Source organism: Lissotriton helveticus, chromosome 4_1 (assembly GCF_964261635.1).
Source record: "Lissotriton helveticus chromosome 4_1, aLisHel1.1, whole genome shotgun sequence".
In the NCBI taxonomy this organism is placed as follows: domain Eukaryota; kingdom Metazoa; phylum Chordata; class Amphibia; order Caudata; family Salamandridae; genus Lissotriton; species Lissotriton helveticus.
In genome coordinates, this window is record NC_136063.1 from 247,886,456 (window position 1) to 247,910,319 (window position 23,864).

Below are 23,864 nucleotides of genomic sequence, written 5' to 3' on the forward strand. Positions count from 1 at the left end.
ACCCGTCTCCTTTCGGTTCTTGGGGAGTTGGTCCATCCGGATCAGTCTGGCTTTATCCCGCATCGCAACACTGCTCTGAATTTACGTCGCCTCCACGGCGCGCTGGCGAGGGCGGGGCTTTTGACTGAACCGGCCATTTTGGCGTCCCTGGATGCCTCCATGGCCTTTGATACTGTGGAGTGGCCCTATTTATGGGCGACACTTGAGAAATTTGGATTCGGGTGCGAGTTTATTAGCTGGATTAAGCTGTTGTACGCGGAACCTCTGGCGCAAGTTGTAGTGAACGGTAGAGTGTCGGCCCCCTTCTCCTTGGGCAGGGGTACCCGTCAGGGTTGCCCCTTGTCCCCTCTGTTGTTCGCGCTCGCTCTTGAACCGTTGGCGGCCTGGCTCCGTTGGGAACCGTCCCTTAAAGGTATTCGTTGGGCCCCGGACTTCGAAGACCGCGTCTCGCTTTATGCGGACGACATCCTCTTGTATCTTACTTCCCCTCGCAAGTCTTTATCTGTTTTATTTGACGTTCTTGCGTCCTTTGGCGCTAACTCAGGCCTCGTCATCAACTGGTCTAAATCCTGTGTATACGTTTTATCTGGTATCTTGCCTCCGTTGCCGAGTAGACTTCCTCTTCAGGTGGTCCGGGATGGTTTCAAATACTTGGGGGTGTTCGTTACCTTGGATCCGTCCCTTCGTTTTGATCGTAATCTTCTTCCCCCGTTGCTTAGGCTCCGTTTGGACGTTGCCCGCTGGCGCAAACTTCCCCTGTCTCCACTGGGTCGGGCGGCCCTGTTTAAGATGATGTCACTACCGCGGTTTCTCTACGCTCTCCAGAATTATTATGATCCTATCCCCAAGAACTATTTTCGGGAGATTGAGAGCCTTCAGAGGCAACTTATTTGGGATGGGCGACCGCGCATTGCTCTCGCGAAACTTTCCATCCCATGGTACGATGGGGGCATGGCGCTCCCCGATATTAAGAGATACTACTGGGCTTCCCATCTGTCCGCTATTAATCACGCTATGTTCTCTCCGGGTCGTAATCCGGCGTTTGAGATGGATAAACTTCAGCTTCCGGGAGGTGACTTTAATAGAGTACTCTATTCTCGCTCCGCTGGGCGCCATCTTGTGGGACCTACTTTGACTGCTTTGACAGTGTGGCGTGCTGCAAATGTGAGCCTGGGCTGGGAGGATCGCTTAACGTTGGCGACGCCGCTTTATGCTTCGGAACGTCTGGGCGGTCTTTGGTCTTCCAAGGGTTTTGACCGTTGGGACTTGATAGGGATCTCTAAAGTGGGGGATGTATATTCTAAGGGTTCTGTGCGCCCGTTTCAGGCCCTCCAGGCTGACTACGGCCTGAGTAGTCGGGAATTCTTTCGTTATTTACAGATCAGGCACGCTTTGGTTTCGGTGTTTGCTCCTGGTGAGATTCCGCCTGACTCTTCCCCACTTGAAGACCGTATCCTTGACGGACATCTTCCTGATAGCACTATCTCCCTGATCTATAAAAAGTTGATCAACAATCGGACTGACTTATTGGCCCGACTTCGGGAACAGTGGATGGGGGATGGGTTGGAACTTGATGATGAGGATTGGCAATCGGCCCTCTCCTCTCCGAAGGAGGTGGCTATACCGGCTCGACTCCGTCTGGTCCAATTGAAGATCCTTCATCGGGTGTACGTGACGGGACCGCGACTGATGGTGATGGGCTTTTCCTCCGACGGACTGTGTAAGCGTGGATGTGGTTTGCGTGCTACTTTCCTGCATATTCTTTGGGAGTGCCCGATGGTGGCTGCTTATTGGGTGGCCGTGCTTGATCTGATGACTGTGGTGACGGGGATATCCTTGCGACCGGAACCTCGTCGCTGTCTTTTGAATGTTTGGGAGCCCACGGACTATTCGGTGGCACAGACTAGATGGGCCACCCTGGGCTATATGATCGCGAAGCGAGATATTGCGCAACTCTGGGGGGCCTCCAGGCCCCCTGCCCTCTCGCAATGGGAGGATAATATGGATTGGTCCATGTTCCGTGAGAAAACTGTTTATGTGGCCAGGGGTAGACCCAGGGCATGGGTGGAGGTGTGGGGTCAATGGAACGAATACCGTGGCGACATTTGTACTCCTCCCCTTGTGGACACTATCGAGATTACCCTATCTCCCTAGGCTGGCGTTCCCGGAATCTTCATATAGAGACTGAGCTGGTGTCACCGGCTCTTCCCCCCTTCTTCTTCCTGATCTCTGCCCCCCTCCCCCCCCCCCCCGCTCCATACTCCTTAGTGCTTAGGATATTATTACTGCACCTCCGCTGCTGTCCCCCCCTTGCGTCCCTTGGGCTGACCTTCAGTGATACACTCTCGCCTTTTTGTATGTTTGTTCTTTCATATATATAAAACCTGTTTTGGTCCTGTATATAATGTGGAGTATTGCATTGTTGATTGACGGTTACCTCTGCGGGCTTATGTGATATGTCTCTCCTCCTTTTTAGCGGCTGGCCCGTGTGGTTGTAGGCCCATCCTTGTACATTTCTGCTTGCTCAAATAAAGGTTTTTAAAAAAAAAAAAAAAAAAAAAAAAAACCCACAGCAGATTCATCAGATCCAAATAACTTTCGCCCAGTGACCAACATCCCTTTACTGGCCAAGTTGACCGAGAAATGTGTGCAGAACCAACTGAGTCAACACATCACTAAATTTTCCTTGCTAGATGAATGCCAATCGGGATTCAGAGCAGGGCACGGCACTGAAACAGCGATTCTCCACATTACTGATGACGCATTACAGGCCCTTGACCAAAATAAAGCATGCTTACTGATTCTCCTAGACTTGTCATCGGCATTTGATACGGTAAATCATGAAGCATTACTGACCAGGCTACGGGACAGGATGGGAATATCGGGAATAGTGCTGAAATGGTTCGAGTCCTTTTTACAGAACAGAACACAGCGCTTCATGGTCAACCAATCAATCTCTCTTCCTTGCCCTAACACAATTGGAGTCCCTCAAGGATCGACACTATCCCCAGATCTGTTTAACCTATACGTCGAGCCACTCACAGAAATCCTCCAAAAATCTCAAATATCCTATCACATGTATGCTGACGACACGCAAATGTACGTAAAGATCGGATCCATAAAAGAATTGGAATTAATGAATGAGACACTAAAAATGGCACTTCAATGGTTAACGGCAAGCCACCTGAAGCTGAATGCTCATAAAACAGAGTTCCTACTAATCTCTCCACCAAAGAGGAATACAGAAATAAAGGAATGGATGAAAGTCGTGACTGCGCTAAACTGCACCCCAACTCTTGTCAACTCAGCCAAATCTCTAGGAATCATCTTAGATGAGAACCTAGACATGAAAGCCCACATTAACTCAATGGCGAAAAGTGCCCGCTTTCACTTGAACTACCTAAGAAAATTGAAACCATTCATCACAGAGTCAGACCTCAAATTGGCAATCCAATCCTTAGTTATCTCGAGGATCGAATATGGGTGCACCACCTTGGCGGGATTACCAAAAATGTCCACAGCACCATTGAAAGCCTGTCTTAACGCTGCAGCAAGACTTATCACCGGAACTAGGAAATATGACCATATATCCCCGCACCTAAAAGCATTAAACTGGCTACCATATGAAGCAAGAATCCAAATGAAGATAGCATGTATCACACATAAAGCATTACACGACAACACCCCAAGATATCTAGCAAAGAAAATTCAGTTGTCCGGTGGCAACCGACCTTCTAGGAGTGCTGGGGAGCTGCTACTACGACCAGCCTTCTTCCGAAAGAAGAAAACCTATGACAGAGCGTTCTCGGGAGCGGCCCCCAGAGTATGGAACTCACTCCCTCCAAACATCAGGAAGATCCAGAATCTGGTCACATTCAAACGGGAAGTGAAGAGCCTGCTGATGAACAGATACATTACTTAGCGAAGATCACTGATCATAGATCTGCTATAATAAGTACAGATCTTGTACGCCACTAGATTGGGAGGCACAGGCAATACTATAATGGAACACATATCCTATGTTACTAGAACAACCCAAAGGCTAATAGGAATGGAGATTTGACTGAACAGGAGAACAGCATCTTCATGAACTTATACCATGCTACCTCATACATGAACCTATACCGTGCTACCTCACTTTTGTAATATATACATGTTTTGTTATTATTTAATCATAGTATATTTACTTACGCTAACGTCACATGTGTCACGAATATATATGTCATCTACCTCAATGCGGTTGCTTGTTAACTGCTTATACATATGCTAACCTTGTTTCCTTTTCTTACTTCATGTTAAGCGCTCTGATACCCACGGGTCTTGTTCGCGCTATACAAAACTTTTAAATAAATAAATAAATAAGGTACCTTCTCATAGTCCGGTGCTAAGAGTTCCCTTTGTGGTGGAGGAAGCATGGAGATTGTCACAGATGGTATTCGCTGTAGTGCGAAGAATAGGTATGGCATCAAAGGTGGATTTCACTGTGGCACAAAGATCCCGTCGGGTGTCACAGAAGGTCGCTGCGGAGCTTCATGCTGCCGGTCGGTGCATACTGTTGTTGCTGTAACGTGAAGTGCAGATCTTGTGTTGTAAACATTTGCTGGCAGTCATTGCAGCATGAAGTTTGGTTCACCAGAGCTTCGCAATGGGGGTTGTTGCAGGCGGCAAAGTTTCAAAGCAAAGGGATGTGTTCCCATTTGCGAAGAGTCCAAAACTTCAGGGACTCTTTTCTTTACTGAGAAGTGCACTCCAAAGTCAGTCATGGGTCTAGGACCTGGAGAGACACCTCTTGGGGATCAGGGATTCACTCTAGATTCACTCTAGCAGAGACCATCAGGGCTCAGGTAGGTCCAGTTGCTGATCGAGGCATATTCAGTTGCAGCAGGTCAGCTCGACAGTTGGAGGGAGGCCTCTGGAGCTTGTTCGGTCCCTACAGCTCAAAACAGGAGTTCAGCAAACTGACCTTTGCAGTCGCTCATGTTAGTCTGGTGATGATTGAGGCAGGTCCAGTCTTCCTACTCAAAGAGCAGAGCAGGCCTCAAGCAGCAGGGCAGTCCCTTTGCGAACAAGACAGGCCTCAAGCACCAGGACAATCCTCTGGGGACTCTGGGAAAATTATGTGGAATTATAACTAGTTTCCAATACCCAAATCCGTTGTTTAGTGCTATTCTTTTGCACAAAATGTATCCACTTGTCTATATTGGATGTGAGAATTAATTTGGCACTGAAAAATAAATGCAAGTACTGCTGATTGACAGCCCTTCACGTTCTGGTAATTCGCATTGTACCCATGCTATAATTTTGCTGTGATTGCAGAGCAATGACAGAATTTGGCGTAATCGCACTGTTTCCGAAATTTCGCATAACAAGAAATTCCCAAAGTTATTCAAATTATGCTGATGTAATTGAAATTTTGCCCGGTCTTACTTTTAGCTCATACTGTAGACCACAAAGTTATAGATTTAGTGAATGTGCTGCAGATATGCAGCTAGATTCATCAAAGACCCGTTTTGCGAGTCTTTAATAGCGATTCATAAGGAATCGCTATTAAGGACTTGCAAAACGGGATTCATGTAGGAATTACAAAAAATATTGCGATTCCTACATCTTCCTTATTTGCGACTAGCATATTGCTAATTGCAAATAAGGAATAACTCCCCATTCTTTCCTATGGGCCCAGGCCCATAGGAATGAATGGGGAGTTATTCCTTATTTGCGATTAGCAATTTGCTAATCGCAAATAAGGATGCGATTTCAAGGGTGCCAGGGTTGTCCAAAGGACACCCTGTAGCACCCCTGAAAAGCAAATGTAGCCAGATGTTGCGCACATACATGTCAAAAGGACATGTGTGTGTGTAACATACCACTCAGAAAAATGCACTAAAGTGCATTTTTCTGAGTTTTCGCTATTTACCACGAAGTTACAATTCGTGGTAAATAGCGGCCAGAAATAGCAAATTCGCTATTAGAAAATGGTTAATGAATTGCATTTAAGGAATCTCAAATAGAGATTCCTTAAATGCAATTCCTCGCAAATATGCGATTTCGCAATTAGCGATTTTTGCATTTGGGATGATGAATCCCAAATGCAAAAATTGCACTCGCAAAGGGCCAGATTCTCAGAATCTGGCCCTTTGCGAGACGATTTTTCTTTCATGAATCTACCTGAAAGTACATTAATATCAGCCACAGAAAGCTCAAAAACTCTCCCAGGCTACTCCTATGGATCTAGTTGAAAACAACTTCAAAAACTAGTGCCACCCGGGGCGGACTGCCCTCCCTGACCCCCCCTAGCTCGACACTGAAGCTCTCCATTCTTAGTCCTAGCCTTAGGTCAGCAGCCCAACTTAAGTGCTAAGAAGAAACTGTAGGCGGGTGGAAAATCACCGGGGCATCACATGCCTTCTCCACTCCATCAAAGCCAATCATGGTTCTGCCAATTACAGTGAGCTGCAGGGACAGGTCAATGGAACTGATCTGCCACTCACCTCATCAATCCAATGCAACAAGTGCTTGGATACCCCAGGTATTATGTGGTATGTAAATGACTTTGAAAAACAAGGAGAGGGTCTCCCCTACTCAAAAGGGAAAGAGCATCAACAGACTCAAAAGTCAAATATCAATTCTCCCTTTAGAGATACTGCATCAACGATGCGTCGCCGCTGGAATTTTCTGTTACATTTGTTAAAGACAATAAATATATGAAAACGGAGAATTAAGTTCTCTGGGGTGTGCTGTCTATTACTACAAATTAACACCTATAAGATAAATCTGAGTGTCACATCATATTCCTTTCCCGGGGGTTGTTGTAGTTTTGGAAAAAATTGAGAAATTGAAATTACGTCTTTTTAAGTATATTGCATGTATTTTGGAATCGTTTTAATTGTATGTTTTTATTGAACCTGTTAGACCTGTCAGCCCTTTGGGTGGTCCCTCCTATTGTTTTTTTTTCCTCCCCTTCTTGCTTCCTACATGTGATTTCCCCTTTTTGTCTAACATATATATTTTCTTTTTATGGTGTTGTCCTTAGAGCGCTGGGTGCCTAGTTATTTTTTTACACCATGAGGGGCACAGGTGTTCTTTTAAAATGGAGGTGGTGGTGAGGAAATCAATTACAAAATGGTGGCTGCCAACTGTCAAAGACTTTTACCTCAGGGGCTGGCCCATAGACTAGTTAGAGGAATCTAGAATCTTCTGGCCCCTTCCAGTGAACTGGACCTAGGGTATATAAGGCGAGAACCTGGGCGGCCATTTTCTCACCTAAGAGCCAGTTGGAGTGCATACTGTGGCGCTAGGGGGTTAGGACACTCAGAGGGTTGACTTCTTACTTTAAGGGTTGCTTCCTTACTGCTGTCACCGCCCCTCTAACCGTGGACCTGGCCCTACTTATTTACACTCTGATGAACCTGGACATAGGGTCCACACAAATCAAGAGGAACTGACCCCTGACACTGGGGTGAATCTGTGAGACCGCTGGGAAGGGGTTGAGCTGAGCGGAAAGTTCTGCCCCGCTATCCAGTGAAAGGAAACTGACCAAAGAACTCTGAGAAGCTTCGTAAGGGTAGGGACAGGACTGAGGGAAATTTACACCCTTCTCTATCCCATATCCAACCTACTCGCGTACCCCCCCTGTCTCCTCTCACCTGTGCCGTGAAGCGCTTCCGGGAGGTCGTCTTCCCTCTCCAGAGACTTATTGGTGGGTAGCGTGGTTGCTGTGGTGAGGGCCGCCTGGACTGCGGTTGTGATGCGGGCGGTGTCTCAGGAGGTTGTGAAGGCTCCCTACTGGAGGGTAGAGGGAAGAGCCGGTGAAAGAGGTGTCCGGGAGCCGCCGCCGCTTTGAGGTGAAGCGGTAGTGACCCATGTTGGTGCAGGCCCTGTAGAGGGTTAGACACTACTCCCAGGGGGCGGCGTAGCATCAAGGAGATAGCTGCTGGTGGGTGGGTCCGGAGGAGGGCCTGCCGGCTGCCTGAGGAAAAAGGCGGCGCCGTGCGGGAGTCACTGTTCTCCCGCGCAGGCCCAGTAGCGCGGATCTTCAGCGAACCGACGGAAGCGCCCTGGTGAAGAGCCGAGGTGAGGCGAATTCAGCAGTACCATCAGCAAGTGTGTCCTTCCTTCACTGCAGGTGCTGAGGTAGAGCGGCCTGGCCTGCGAGGGAGTAGACGCAGGACAACAGTGCTGGCGGTGAGATTTGAGCTATTTGAGCTGCCAGAGACGGTTGACTTGGAACATAAGAACCCTTAGCCACAAGTATGCAGGGATCTGGGGGCTGGTGAGGGACTTGATAACAGAAACCTATGCCACAGGTCCTAGTGGTTGGTCTGCCCAGAGGAACCCTACTGAAACTGTTGTGCTGGCCAGGGGAGCCCAATCTGGCAAGACTACTAAAATTGTGACTTGAGATCTGCTTGATTTAGTGCTATCGCTGGCTGATTAGTAAAGTGACACAAGGGGCCCGGGTATTTCAAGTCCTTTGAATCCATGTAAGATACAGGCTGAATCTCCTACCGCTCTCATTCTGACAGAGAGGGGCGGGGGGGGAATAAATCTGGCATCTGTTGAGCAAGCACCTAATTTAATTCAGCTAAAGAAGTTATACAAGGTGGTCTCTAAACTGTCCTAATGTATGATTTTGTTAATCTGATTTAATGTGAAATGTTTACCATCGAACCTTATCCAAGCAACCCAGGAATCGCCTAATTAGAAGTAACAAGTGTAATTGCTTAATCCATTGATTCTGGGGAACAATGTATTGCTGAGTCTTTATTGGTACAGAAAACTGATGTGGTGGGTGCCTAATGTGTGTAACCATATTAAGATTAACGAAACAAGAGAACTTTAAGAACTTTTATAAAAGTCATTCGTATTTTTCTAAATTGGTGTGGTGTCATTTATTTTTAGTGGTTGGGCACTGGGTTACTGTAAGTGATTGATGTAAGCACAACACAACTTGCCTTTGAGAATAGCCATTCCTACTCTGTGCCAGGCTACCCTATGTGGACTGGGAACCCCAGGTCCAACAGAACCATTGCGGAATTTTCATTAAGTATTTTTATAGGGTGCCTTAACATCCTGAGTGGAGTGCTACCTTGATGAGATGTGGTTGATTGTATATGATTGATGTGGATATTTATTCGTAGATGCACACTTTGAAGTATCTCTAAAGAGAGTATTGATTTTTTACTTTTGGGTATATAAATGGCACAAGCTTACATGTAAGAAATCAGGGTAAGACATGCTGTCCTGTGGTGAAAGTCAGCTCTCAATGCAGTAATATGTCCTCCCCTTTCAAAATGCTCCAGGAGTGCTATCGCACCCAGCAGGTCCTCATCCACATCGCGCAGGAACAAGAGCATATCATCAGTATGTAAGGCGGTGTGGTGTGAAATGCCCTGCCATTCATACCCCCAAGACTCACCATAGCGTGCTCTGCTAGCAAATGGTTCAACTGTGATGACAAACAGTAATGGGGAAAGTGGGGATTCCTCTCTAGTTCCCCACAACATAGGAGTCAGAGATACATATACTGGTTCAAACTAGGAGGGAGAGGGGAGGAGGTGCCGGACACTGGCATAATGAAAAGTGAGGGGGCCTCCCTGCACGGTACTTAAGGGGGCCCCCTCCGGGCTCAATCAGGAGCTCTCCTGCCAGAGTGCAGTGTCGAGGGGGCCCCTTGGAGCTAGGGGCCCCCCCGCACCGCGTGGGCTGCGGGGGCCTGTGTTACGCCCCTGGTGCCGGATAAAGGAGCCTAGTCCATGGGATAAACCCAGGTCCAAGACCCATTTTTGACATCACCCAATTTAGAAACTCTCAATGTAGGCTATCAAAGGCTTTTTCAATGTCAATTGTCTCAATCGCTGCCCTGTTTCTGTATAGGACCTCTGCTTCGAGAATCGAAAGGAGTCTGCGAATCTTGATTTCTGTGTTACGTCCTGCAATAAACCTAGCTTGATCAGCATGGATCAACTTGGGCATTAAAGTTAAGAGACGACTAGCCAATATCCAACTGAGAATTTTATAGTTCATGTTAAGCATTGATAAGGGGCAGTATTGCCTAACATCATGAGAGGCGGCCTGGTTTTAGCAGTGGGACCACTAAAGCTTTGTGTTGGATATGGGCAAGCGACCCGCCTCTCATACTGCAGCATAGAAGGCAACCAACTTTGGCATCAGTTTCTCTGCTTTGCTGCACACAGTTCTACTGGCAGGGTATTGATCCCAGGGACTGTGCCTCGTGCCATGGCCTTGATAGCAACCCACACCTCCTGAAGCATGATAGCACCAGCCATGTTATCTGCCTCCTTCCGCATAAGCATTGGGAGTACCACTGAGCCCAAGAAGTTGTGCCATTCCCTTAGGGGACAATAGCGGTGAGGTGGTCTTGTATAGTACTTTGCGAATCTACCATTTATGTTGTCATGGGTGTAGAGATGCTCACCTAGTTCTAACTCTACCTCTAGGATTAAGGAGCCCCTGAAAGTGGGGTTGGGAGTAATGCCAGTAGGGTCCCTGCTTTAATTATCGTGATCCGTGTCAGCCCATATCATGTATTCACAATGGTAAAAGCAGTGGAGCTTCTCAGCCTGGACTTCCAGCAGTTCGTTAGCATGCAAGAGCTGTTGTTATAGATCTGGGTTCCCAGGTCTGGCTAGTTACAGGTCTTTTAATGTCCTCTCTGGGGTTTTGACTTCCACCTCAAGTGTGCGCCATACTCCGACTAGCTCAGCTTTAAAAGCATCCCATTTGATCAGGGTCAAAGTGGTTGTAGCCTAATTGTCTACAAAGCAGTCCTGCTCTAGCTTCTCCTATAGTATGTAGAAACACCAGGTCCTGGCTCTTATGTGCAAGGCCAGCATTCATTGATGCTCTCTGTGCATATTTAGGGAGAGTAACACTAGTTTGTGGTCCGACACCATTTCACATAGATATTCTATATGCAGTACAGCTCCGCAAACCTCCAGGGAGCACAGGAAAGCATCAAGATGTGCATGTAGTTAATGCATTCCCGAGTAGAAAGAGTAACCACTGACCGGGGGGGGGGGGGAGGCAGGTGCATCTAGTAGTCCACCCATCCCTGTTGCCAGTTCTAGATAACCTGTGACCGCTGATGGACCCAGGAATCACCTAACAGTAGGTGGGCTCTGTCAAGAACTGGATCTGCAACACTATTATAATTTCCACCCAGTAAGATACTTTGGATCATGTATGGGGCCAGGATTTTAGACAATTCAGCAAAGAACGAACCCTAGTCTATGTTAGTACATAGATCCTAACAATGGTTAAAAGTCACAGTCCAGAAGGAGACCCGTCACTATCACGTACCTCCCGTCAGGGTTGATCAATTCACTTATATTTGGAATGGCACTCCTGGGCTGATCCACAGCAGAACCCCTCTGGCAAAGACAGTGTGTGAAGCTGCATATAACTGTTCCTACAACCTCTTGTGTATTTATTCCCTCTCTGTGCAGTAAGATGGGTCTCCAGTAGGAGGGCTATATGTCCCTCCCCTTCTCTTTAGGTATGTATATACCTTGTACCGTTTGGCCGTGTTGTAAAGACTCCTTACATTCCAGCTGATAAAATTATAGATCAAGGTGAACACCATAATGGAACAGGAGAGTGACACTTTAATTATCCAGGCAGGAGACCCAGTTTCTCCCATTGGGCAGGGGCTTGTAACCCCCTTGGAAAGGATCCGTGGGGAAGGCAGAGCAATCCACCATATAAACCAGAGAACCCATAACTCAATGACCCAATCCCCTAAACCCAGGACAAGAAGAAAAAAACTCTCCATCCAAACCATTAAACAAACATTCAACACGTGCAATAATCACATGCACAACTTCGGTACAGGGGTGGAGTGTGCCAGCCATGGCGCCTCCCAGCATCACATCCAGGGCTGGACTGGCCCTGACAAAGAGCTCAGCCGGCCCCTGGGGGCGTGAGGGAGTTTCTTGTGGAAAGCTTTGTGCTGCTTTTGTTGCAGGGTGCCGATATTGAAGCTATGCTGCAACACCGGGCCTTGTTAACAAAAACGGCCCACCAGTGGTCCAAAGCCGGCCCCACCCTGGCGGCCCACCAGGGAAACGCCCGATGCCTGCTACTGCCAGTCCGGCCCCGTTAACATCAGAGCATCCAAAAGGCAAGCAAGGTAACTAAGGTCACAATTGACCCCAGTGCAAAATAAAAATAGAGCAGGTGCAGCTAATAGTTACAGACATCACTCACACATGGCTCTGTTGCATATCACCCACATTAGCGCAGTTAAATGATTTCGGCAGAAGTGCCGGGGGTAATGGGGGCAGGAAGTTATGTGTCGGGACCGGGGCAAGGTCAGTGTCCTTCAGGCCATCCCCTTCAATCACTGAGGGGGGAGAGGGGTGTTGAGGTTAGAGTCGGCTCCACTAATAGGCATGCAGTCTTCCATACATAGCAAAATACCAATGCGTTGTGTCATTACAAGTTCAAAATGGCCTACTTTGCAAATGTGGGCCACTTTGTTAGCTAGCTCGATTACTAATGGGGGCCATTTTCACTTTAGTGACTAGACCTATGTTTTTTGTCCCAGCCCGACCTTGCGAAGACCTGTTGAATGGATCTGTCACTCTTCCTCATCAAATACACACTAAAGCTGAAATTTGTTTTCTATCGCCGCGAGCGCCTGAGCTTTTCATAAGCTGAGATTCAGTCACTCCTCGGAAATTGTAATTTTCCGTAAATATAAGCAGTCACACGAGGGAACAATCGAACCAGTTCGCCTGCTTCCCATGCCAAAGATGCACTTGCGTGCACGGCAGATGTCTGCCTCAGGCGTCGCGGTTACCTGAGGTGAACCTTGCCTCTCGCATTACAAAATGGATTGGACCCATGGGACCGTGATAACGGAGGCGGGTTCCGATGTGCTTAGTGCGCAATGACGTTTATTGTGGCGCTATTTACAGGAACACTGATTCCTCACACACCCGTGTAAACACCACCAGAGCGCAATTTACACATCTGTGAAAGGCGCTCGCTGCAAGCCCAATTTTACTACATTTACCATCACAGCGGGTGACTCCGAGTGTCACGCATTTCAGCCACGCCCATTCCCAAGTGAAAAGTAGTTCTGAACAGGCAGAGTCGCTGATGGCTCGTTTCCAAATGCAGCCCTGTGAGTTTAAACGCGGCACCATGTTTACACGGCTGTTTATAACCCCAAAGTCTTGGAACGATGAAGGGACTACAGACGCCACTGTCCCTGCATTACATTATTCACCTGCTTTTCTGCTGAGCAAACACCGCCCTATCCTTCACCAAAAGACGCATCGCTTGCAGTTATATAACGCTTGGTTCATCAAATGGTTACCTTTCTCTTACTCACAAATGTGCGCTGCGGATTTTCGGTCTGATAATGCTACATTCAACATGCGTCTCATTCACATCTGTTAACTCCGTCCGGGATATGCTAAAATGTTGTCTTTCAAGCGCTACTAGTACTTGTGCAGAATTACCGCACAGTCCTGCGGTTTTTACCATATATATTTTAGGACGCAAAACATGGCGAAATCCCCGTGATAAGAGTCCACAATATTACAAGTTTTTAGTTCTAGAATTGGGGGGAAAACGTAATTTACAATCATGTTTTAATACCACTTTTGGACACAATTAAGTCTCGTGGTTTTGGTTGTTCCCAATGTGGTATTACCACATAATTTTACTCGGTGTTTACATTGTAGTCCGTAACAATATCTACAGTGCTTTGAAATGAGATAATCGGCCTCTGCACTTTAAGGCTAAGCAGAATGGTCTATTTTTTCATACCGTTTGATACTGGTCTTCAGTCGGTTTCTAAATGCTCCAATTTTTGGAAAATGAGGAAATCAGGACCCTGAGATGCGGGATATCAAGGGGTGCTCACAGGATTCCAACGTGTTGTGATTAAGTGGGTGAAAGCAATGACAACTCGGGCCCCTTAAGACTTTAACTTGAGCACTAGGCATTGAGTGTGTTACATGAAATGCCCTCAGGTTTGTCATTTGTTTTGGCAAAGCCAAGAAAAAAAAGGTACACCAAGTGCCCACTTGCTGACACCTGGAACACACGCCCTGATTCAAAATATTTGTAAACGTCGCCTTAGTTTTGTGTATTGCATCTGGCACCATGTGGTGGTATTTCTTGATGCCTCATCATTAATAATAACACATATGAAAGCTTGTTTTTATAACTCTTTGAATAGAGTTTAAAGGAGGGACGCGGGCCCCTCTGCCCCCGTTTGTGATGGCCCTGAAACTGGTGGCTGGCGCAAGGGGATTGTCCCTGTGCCCACCCAACACCATGAGGCGCTGTTTCAGAGACCTGGTGCTGCATATGCGCACTGTGGTACATAGGTATTGCTGCAATGTGATTCCAGTTGAGATAAATAGAAGCTTTATTGAAGAATGAAGACTGAACGTCCACCTCGCCAGCTGACCAGACTTCAACTGTAAAGTCTGGAATGCAACTTGGCTGAGGTCAGACATTCTAATTAAGAATACATTCTAGAGGAGATTGGCTATAACAACATAAAGAAAGAGCTACATAAGATGGCATGTTAATGGAAGATAATATTTACAACACGCACCTGTGCTAGTGTGTGCCTACATAGCTGTGTGCCACCAGCACGCTAACCAGGCTGCGCACCTTCACTGTGCTGCGCAGCTTTGCAGTGCTGCGCGCCCTCACTGTGCTGCGCGCCCATACTGAGCTGCGAGCCCTCACTGTGCTGCGCAGACTCGCAGTGCTGCGCGCCCTCGCCCGGCTGAAGCCTCGTCTCCGGTGTCTTTGCTTGCAGACGAGTAGGCTTCTGGGCTTTGAGCACCGACGCTCATCAGGAACCTCAGAGTTACGGTACAAGGGCTCCGAAGACCACATGGTCCCATCCAAGGTGCCCGACTAGGTACCAATGCATCCCCGGCTTGCTTATCACAGAAGCCATACAGTGAGCAGCCCACGAGGGCAACCCAAGATCATCCGCACACCCCCCTCGAAAGGGGAGGCTGCGAACTGCAGACCGAATAGTTTGCCTTCATTTTGCGCCTCGTCCGGGAGTTGCGGCGCCTGCATGGGACTCACACAGACAGGGAGAAGCTTTGGACTCATATTATATACAGGGCGCATAATCGGCACTGTTTGCATTGCCGCCCCACACTGTCATCAAATGTCTCTGTGGGCCTCGGGTAATTCTGCACCTGCTGGTGCTGTCTGTCACCCCCGACACATTGAAAGTGTGATTTTGCCTGACTGATGTAGGATTATTTATTTATTTTATCCCTCATACAATTGAGCACCAGGAAACACGCTGCAAAGCCGCGCGCTCTATAAGTGGAAATACTAATAATAATACAACTCAGGACATACCCATCCTTGGGACGGGGGATTCCACTCACAGATCCCCTCCAAAGTTCACATTTCCATGGCTCGCCGTCTTGGGCCCAGAGTCAAGAGCACAGCAAGTACTGCGAGCATCAACTAAACATCCAGACTTCCTTTACCATGGAGACATGAGTAAGTGAAATGTGTTTACCAGACCTAAGGTGAACCCTGACGCAGTCATTACAAGGCGGGCCCAGGGGCCCTGGAAGAATCCGACACAGCGCAACGTCCTGTCACACTTTGCCTCAGCGCGGCGGTGTACAGCGAGCTCAGACCTCCCAGCCTGAGCTGGGCGCCTCCCACAGACACCCACCATAAATGATGCTCTTTGGGTCCAAGGCCCGAGGTAAGTGCAAGTGTAGGCTGCCACAGTTTCAGTCACTCTGGCAGGACATGTCTTGTGCAGGAAGGCTGTAATTCAGGCGCCCGTCTGGTTGCCTCGGTTCAGTTGCAAAGATATAAAAGCGGCTGAACATCAAGCACAGCCGGTAGATGAAATGATTCCCTGTGAACGCCAGGTCTTGGCATGTTTTGATTAGAGGCTGGGAGTTTCACTTGTCTATATATACACGGCCACTAAAAAGGCTCAGGTGTCAGGCGTGTGCAACCAAACAATGTGTAATGTTTCCAGGGCTTTAAGTGGGAGGGTGGGGGCTATGGGGGGGCTGAGCCCCCAGTTTTTTTTGGAGGCCTCTAAAGGGGGCTCTAGGGGGCTCTATTTTTGGGCCTCAGAGGTCAAAGGTAGGGTGAGCAGACGCCCTGGTTTTTGTTTGGTGTTACTAGTGTGGGTAACATGTCTTTCACTATTAAAAGGCTATCTTGCCCTTAGGATAACATGGGGAATACTGTGTGATATGTTTCCCTGCATATCTTCCCATAACGGCAAGATAGACATATGGAATATAGTATCCCTGAACTCAGAATTTAATAACACATCCTTTAGTGAAGATGGTTTTTAAATTCTAAGTTTGGAAATAGCACTTCTAGAAAGTGGCTATTTTCCTGTTCAACCTTTCTGTGTGCCTCTGCCTGGTTGTGTATTGACTGTCTGGTTTGTGAGTGACAGGGGCTGGGGGCGGCTCCAGGAGGCTGGCTGAGTCAGCACAAGGCTGAATAGACCCATCTGCATGTAGAGTGGTGGGAGGAGTAGAACCTGGGTCTCAATAGGGCTGTGCCTGCCTGCCACAATGCTGGCTCCCCCTCCTGCGGTGTGTCTGATGGCCCTGGCCCACACTCACAAAGGAAGAAGAGGTGCAATGGCAGAGTGCACCCAGAACTGGTTTAGATTGGGTCCAGGACCCCTCACACAAGAAGAACAAAGACATTTGGGGTATAAAAGTAGGACTGGAGCCCCAGTAAAAATAGATTAGGAAACTTTGTGATCAAGAAGGAATCCATGCTGAGTGTCTGGGAGCTGACCTACAGTTGCTGTGATTGCTGAGGAAGGGACTGTCTGCTGTGTGCTGTGTCCCCCTAACTTGAAGAGGAGCTGTGCTGTGTGCTTTGCCCCTTTGAAGCCTACCTGTCTCCAAGGGCTTAAGAAGAGCTGGGAACTCAGGGATACAAAAGTTCTCCAGCACCCACCTTTCCAGCTGCTGTGTGGGTCTCTGCACTGTGCATTTGTGAAGCTGCACCCCAGTGAAATCTGTCTCTGTGTGCTCATCGGCACACAGCTGGGGCGTAAGGTCATGAGGCCTGCTCTGCCTCAAATGTGATCTGCCCTTGGATCGAGTCCCTCACGCTCTGTGTGTGCGGATTAACACACCGCTGAGGAACTTTGGAGCGCCTGCTTTGCTCCCAAACGCTGTGTGCGCATTGACTACACTGCCGCCCCTCGAGCTGTGTTGTATGCCCGAGGCCGGGTTAGCCGCTCTGAGAAGGAGCCTTGACACCCTGCCAGTATTCACAACCACCGGCCCGGGGTCGTCATTTCCAATCCGTGCTCAGATTGGTCACAGCAATGAGGATTTCCCCCAGCAACGCGAGGTTCGTCAGGCGGAGCTACTTTGCGTCTGGAGAAGCGCGAGGCGTCCCCTAGCAACCGGGGTTCCCTCGCGCACATCATCGAGGAAAGGAGCTGCCTGAACCTGAGGCCGAGGCGCATCGCACCGGCGAAAGCGGCTTCACGTGAGATCAGCGTGGACCTTCACATCCTAAGGTAACCGGTAACTGGAGTTGCACAGGGGGGGAGATTATGATAACACACATTACCGGCAGGCCTGCCTTCTCTTTACAGGTCGCCCTGTTGCTACTTATGTGTCAGTGGCATAACAAAACTTAAGGGGCCTCCCGTGCAAAGTACCTTGAGGGTGCCCCCTCTGACCACATTCAGGAGCTTGGGGAGCCCCGCATCGTGGGGGCCCTTTGTTACACCACTGGGGGAGATCCATATTCAAGACTTCTTCTGGACATTAGCCCAATAGCTGCCCTCACTTTCCAGTTTATAATTCAGTTCACATCTGGTTGGTAGCCCTCGCAGTTGCTCATTGTCACCCTCTCTATTTCTTGGGTCACCGTTAGCACCTCTCCTGCCATGCCCCTTTGTAGTGCTGCTTCTTGCCTACTTTGTTTGGTGGGTTTTACAAGTGTGTTTGCAGCAGTGCGCCGGGTCCTTCAGTCAGATTCCTGGCACGCCCCGGGTCACTGTTGTACCACTCACTGCTGAAGCCAGAACGGCTTGTTTCATGAGGAATCTATTCCTTGTTATATGCATAGTATTATCTGTACAGCACATGCCCTCAATCCTATAGCCAGTCAGTTTCCTCCCCTTGTAACACCAAGACAGGGGATGCTGTCTCTTGAAACAGAGCTGCGCAAAGGAGGTGGGCTCCAGTTCGCCATTGCTCTTCTGCTCCCATTACCTGGTTCTCAATTGACAAGGGCAAATTCAAGATTGTTCCTCTTTTCCATGGTAGAAGTAACTCTGTTGCCCTTAATCCAAATCAGTTTTACCAAAGTCTGTCTGTAAATATCAATAAACGATGTGCCACGGATTCTGAGAAAGAACTTATAGCCAGCTTTAGTGTGCTAGATGTAGGCAACTTGCCTTCTGGTGATGAATGCATTCTTTATGGTGAAACAGATATCCAGAAACTGTGTTCAGAGTTTCAGGTGCCAGCAAGAGATACTATCCAATCTTTTCGACTTTTCAAAGATTTCGGTGGAAAGAAAACGCCTGAAGCATTAAAAAAGTTAGTAGTTTGCATGGAAACCTTGTCAGCAAGTAATGCAGATTGCGAGAATGGTTTCAGCGCAATGAACTTAATTGCTAGTCCAACAAGGGCCTCTCTTCCTATAGAGACCAATTCTTCATGCTTATGGGTAAAACTCAATAGTCCTCCATTTTTTATTTTTTTTTTGCGTTGCTGTTAGGCCATAATAATTCTTTATTGTTTGATTTCTTAAAATCTTACAATTTTTTTTTTTTTTTTTTTTTAAGACCAACGGTCCCAAACTTTATTTAGTTTCACAGATAAGATAAACAGCAGTCACACAGTGTCATAACAATAAACCACTACTACAAGCGGTACTCGGCTATCAGTACATAATGACATGCCAATTGAATGCGAGTGAAAATAAACAGTAGCTAGTGGTAATGCATTAGTTCACAAGTAGCGGTGCTAGTAAATGTCTCGTGCCGCAGCGCTTGTGGCTCATGGCACTGCGCTAGGACCAGGGTGCTGAAAGAAATCCAACAGTCATTGCATTAAGTTATGTTCCCTGTTCAGTACAGTAGCAAGCTAGAGCAGGATCGTATCCCCCGCCGTTACATGGATCGCTGGGCTTCCGCTGCCTGTACATGAAAACACCCAGGTGCCATTGTATGATACGGAAACAGGGAGGGGGGGGGTCGAGCATCAGCACGTGTACAAAATCAACAGTCTCTGCGTCAACCAAAAGGTATAACTGGGAATTAAAAGAGGAGGGGGAGGGAGAAACATTTCAACAACTGCTGGACTAGTGTACGTGCATGTGGTAGTGTGTCTTGAATCCTGGCTGTGTGTGGTGTACCCTGTGTGGGCTGCGCAGGGGCGATCGAGGATGTGGTGTCGCCGCGGTCGCCGGGCGGGGGCGGGGAGGGGAGGGAGGGGGCAGCGGAGGGGGGGGAAGGGGAGCGGCGGGGAGCGGCAGGGGACATCGTTCGTTGTGGAAGATCTCGGTAGGAGGGGCTGGCGGCAGGGGGGGAAGGGGGGGGAGGGGGGGCGCGCCAGTGGGGGGGGGGGGAGGACGCGGCAGCGGAGGGGGGGGGGCAAATTCCGTGTTCTATATGGACAGCAAGCGACAGGGCCCCTTCTAGTCCGCGTCAGGTTGGCATTCTATACCGGCCCGGGCGCATGCCCTGTGGTACGCGATCAGGGCAGCGTCCCAGTCTTGGGCGATCGGGTATGTCCGTAGGCCAGCGGTCTCCTCTCTGTGTAGGGACACGCTCTCCGCACTGGCCCAGTTGCTAAAAGAGCGGCGCCAGTCTGCAGGGCGCGGTGGGTTGGCGTTTTTCCACCGTCTCGTAATGAGGCGTTTAGCCGTAATGAGGCCTAAGTCCCAAAAGCGTGCCCGCAGCTTGGTTTGCTTGGTTCTCCTGTAAAGCCCCAGTAGGCATACTTCCCACGTCTTGGGGAGAGTTTCGCCCGAGGCCGCCGTCAGCGTGTCAGTGACCGCTGACCAGTACAAGGCGAGGTGGGCGCAGTTCCAGAGTGCGTGCAGGAAATCTGAGTCTAGGAGGCCGCATCTGGGACATGCCGATGAAGTGAGTCCGAAATAGCGATTCAGTTTGTCAGGAGACAAATATGCTCGATGAATGATATAATATTGGATGGTTTTAAATCGCGCGTTGCGGGGAACATTTCTAGCGCCCGCTAATATTGCGGTCCATTGTTTGTCCGTCCAGTCGGAGCCCCGGTCGGTCGCCCACTTCCCCCTCAGCCTTTGGGAGGAGAATTGAGTGAGGGTGTGCAGTGCCTGCGCTAGCCAGTGCACTATATGAGACCCATCGCCCATCACGTGTAGGTACTGGATGAGAAGATGAGTGGGCGGTTCCTGGCCCATGTCACCCCATGCCTTCGTCAGTTCATGTAGGAGTCCGGCGTGTGCCAGGAATTGACCCACTGGTAGCCCGGTGTCTGTGGACAGGGTCCCGAAGGGCAGCAGCACTCCGTCGCTATATAGGCCGCTCAGGTCGTCCAGGTCTGCCGCCGTCCAGCAGCGTAGCGCAGTCGAGGACAGTATGCTAGTGCCCAAGGGAGTTCCCAGTAGAGGTAGGTTCGGGGCGTAGGGCACTGTACCTTTGGTAAGTTTGAGGGCCCGCACAAAGCACCGCTTCGCGATTGCCACATGGACTTGGGCGGGGTGTCGCTCCTGCGTTAGGGGGTGGAAGAGTGTGAGCACCTGCACGGGGGACAGAGTGGTATCAGTCGTGGCCGTGTCTATCAGGTTCTTGCCGCTCAGCCAGTAAGCGACCCATTGTAGCTGGGCCGCCAAGTAATACAGCTCTTGGTTGGGGACGGCCAAGCCTCCAGCGTCCGTGGCTGCATATAGAGTCTTTAACGCTACCCGGGGTCTCCCTTTGTTCCAAATAAGGCGCCTGGTGAGGGTTTCCAGCTCTCTGAATATGCGCGCTGGCACATACACTGGCAGGTTGGCATAATAATAGAGGAGCCGGGGGAGCATTATCATTTTGGTCAGTGCCACTCTGGCCGGCACATTCAGCGGGAGGGAGTTCCAGAACGTGACCTGGGCCGTGAGCGAGGATATAGCCCTCACCAGGTTACCCTCCAGGAGATCCACGGGGTCTCGATATATCAAGATCCCGAGGTACCTGAATACCGTCGGGTGCCATCGGAGCGTCTCCCCCATCATGCGCACTTCACATTGCGGCATCTCGCTACTGAATGCGAAGGTCCCCGATTTGGCCCAGTTAACATGGAGCCCCGACATATCTCCGAAGGTGCGGAAGATGCCCGCGATCGCCTCAGGTATGCATGTGAGATCTCTGACATACAGTAGGAGATCATCGGCATAGAGAGACACCGAGTGCATGCCGTCCGCTAGTGGGATGCCCCATGCGGCGCCGGAGGCGCGGAGCAGCTCCGCTAATGGCTCCATCGCCAGGGCGAATATCATAGGGGAGAGGGGGCAGCCTTGTCTGGTACCCCGCCCAATGCGGATCCTGTCGGAAAACAACCGCCCAGTCCGGACACGCACTTCGGGCGCCTGATAGAGGAGCCCCACCATCTGGATATAGGCATCGCCTAGTTCGTATTTCTCGAGGACTCGGAGGAGATACGGCCATTCCACCGAGTCAAACGCTTTTTCCAGATCGAGCACGATGCACCCTGAACGCGGCCAGGTAGGGGTCGCATACCGTTGGATCTTAAAAAACCGGCGTAGGTTGTAGGACGTGCTCCGGGTGGGCACAAAGCCATTTTGATCAGCGTGCACCAGCGTGGGGACCAACGGTGCAAGTCTCCGGGCGAGCGTCGCGGCCAATATTTTGTAATCGGTGTTGAGGAGTGCCAATGGTCGGTACGAGCCAAGGTCTGTCGCCTCCCTACCTGGTTTCAGCAGAGAGACCACGTTAGCTTCGTTTAGGGACGCCGGGAGCTCAGCATCTTCCAATGCCGCCTTATACATTCTCAACAGTTCAGGTATCAGCACCAGTGAGTAGGCTTTATAGAACTCCGCCGGGAGCCCGACAGGGCCCGGCGCTTTGCTATTGGAAAGGGAGAAAATCACGTCCCGTAATTCCTCACCGGTAATTGCAGCACCTAGCTCCGCTTGGTGGGCAGCAGTAGCTGTCGGGAGCCGTAGAGTCGCTAGATAGTCCTCGATCTCCACCACGGTGGCCCGCAGCCGTGTGCTATACAGGGACTTGTAATGTGACGTGAACGCCTCGTGGATCTGTGTCTGGGTGTAGACCTCGACGCCTTGTGTCGTACGGATCGACAGGACCGGCGCAGACCGCGTGTCCTGCCGTATCAGCCATGACAGCAGTCTGCCAGGTTTGTCCCCCGCTTTGTGAGTGCGTGCGGAGTGGGCCGCAAAGTTAATGTTCTTTAGGCGCTCCATCAACGCAGCGTGATCCGCCCTGGCCGAGATCAGCTGGGAATCATCGCCTCCCGTTCTTTATCCAGTAGCGCCTCCTCCGCCCTTATCAGATCCCTCTCCACCTGACTTCGTAGGTCCGCCTGCACGCTAAGGCAGCCTCCCCGGGTGACTGCCTTGAAGGCGTCCCACTCAATTCTCGGGGAGGAGGCCGAGTCGGTGTTGTCTTCAAAATATTGTAAGATTCTCCTGGACATCTCCTCCCGGAATGGCGGGTCGAGTAGGAGGTCCGGCTGCAAGCGCCATGTGGGTACTGGCGGACGTGGGCGCCGCCATCCATAGACCAGTGTGTGCGGGTTATGGTCCGAGTGTGTCCGTCCCAGATAGTCAGCGTCAGTCACGGAGGAAAGCAGGTCGCGAGACAGCAGGTATCGGTCCAACCTAACATGCAGAGAATGGGCTCCCGAGTAATAGGAATACACCCGGGCGGTGGGATTCCTGACTCGCCAGGCATCGTGCAGGTTCCATTGCGTCGCCCAATCGGTCAGGGCCTTGAATGTCGCTTGCGCTGGGGCGATTGCTGCTGGGGGGGACGAGTGGTCAAGGGAGACATCTAGTACGCAGTTGTAATCCCCACCCACCATCAAGGGTACGTCTGGCCAGGGCGCAATTACTGCCGACAAGCGCATGAAGAATTTCCCCTGTTCCACATTGGGTGCGTATATGGAGGCTATGACAATTTGCTGCCCGTCTAGTCTGCCCTGTATGAAGACATAGCGTCCATCGGTGTCGATGTTGCTGTGTGTTAGTGCGAATGGAACCCCAGGTCTGACCCAGATCAGGGTCCCCCGCTCAAACGCTGAAAAGGTCGTGGCGTATATCTGCCCCCTCCACCGGCGGCGAAGTGCGGCCACCTCAGCAGCGACCAGGTGTGTCTCCTGTAGTAGTGCAATCTGGACCTGATGTCGCCTAAGGTATGAGTACACCTGGTATCTACGTGAGGGTGTGTGCATGCCCCTGACATTCCAGGTACAGAATTTAACCGTAGTCATCATAGCATGCATCGCGCCCAAGCACCCGGCCCCCCCCCACCAACCCCCAGCCCACCCCACCCGCACACACACAGCGGCCGCGGACAGTAGCCAATGTTACCCCACGCCCACTCCCACAGTCCCAGGGATGCACGTAGCAGCATTGCAATGTCCACACTAGTCTCAAAAGGAAGAACTTTAACAGAAACATAATACCAAAAGGGCAACGGCAGAACGAGTCGCCGCCCAAATGCTCTATCGAGCTTAATCAATCCGTGAGTTCAATGGGGGGATGCCAAAGTTCAGCACGTGAGTACTGCAAGTCAGTTCAAGTCGCCAAGGGGGCTGTGGCGGCTCCCCACCACGGGCAGTGTGTCTAGGGGCACCAAATGTCAGTGGCAGTGTCCG

At 50.0% G+C, this 23,864-nt stretch overlaps 1 protein-coding gene across 3 annotated transcripts in view; it reads left to right on the top strand.

Annotated features, from left to right (window-relative positions):
• The window catches only part of LOC144828496 (CMP-N-acetylneuraminate-beta-galactosamide-alpha-2,3-sialyltransferase 1-like), a 363,670-nt gene that overhangs the window by 182,401 nt on the left and 157,405 nt on the right, over positions 1 to 23,864 (top strand). The window lies entirely within an intron of this gene.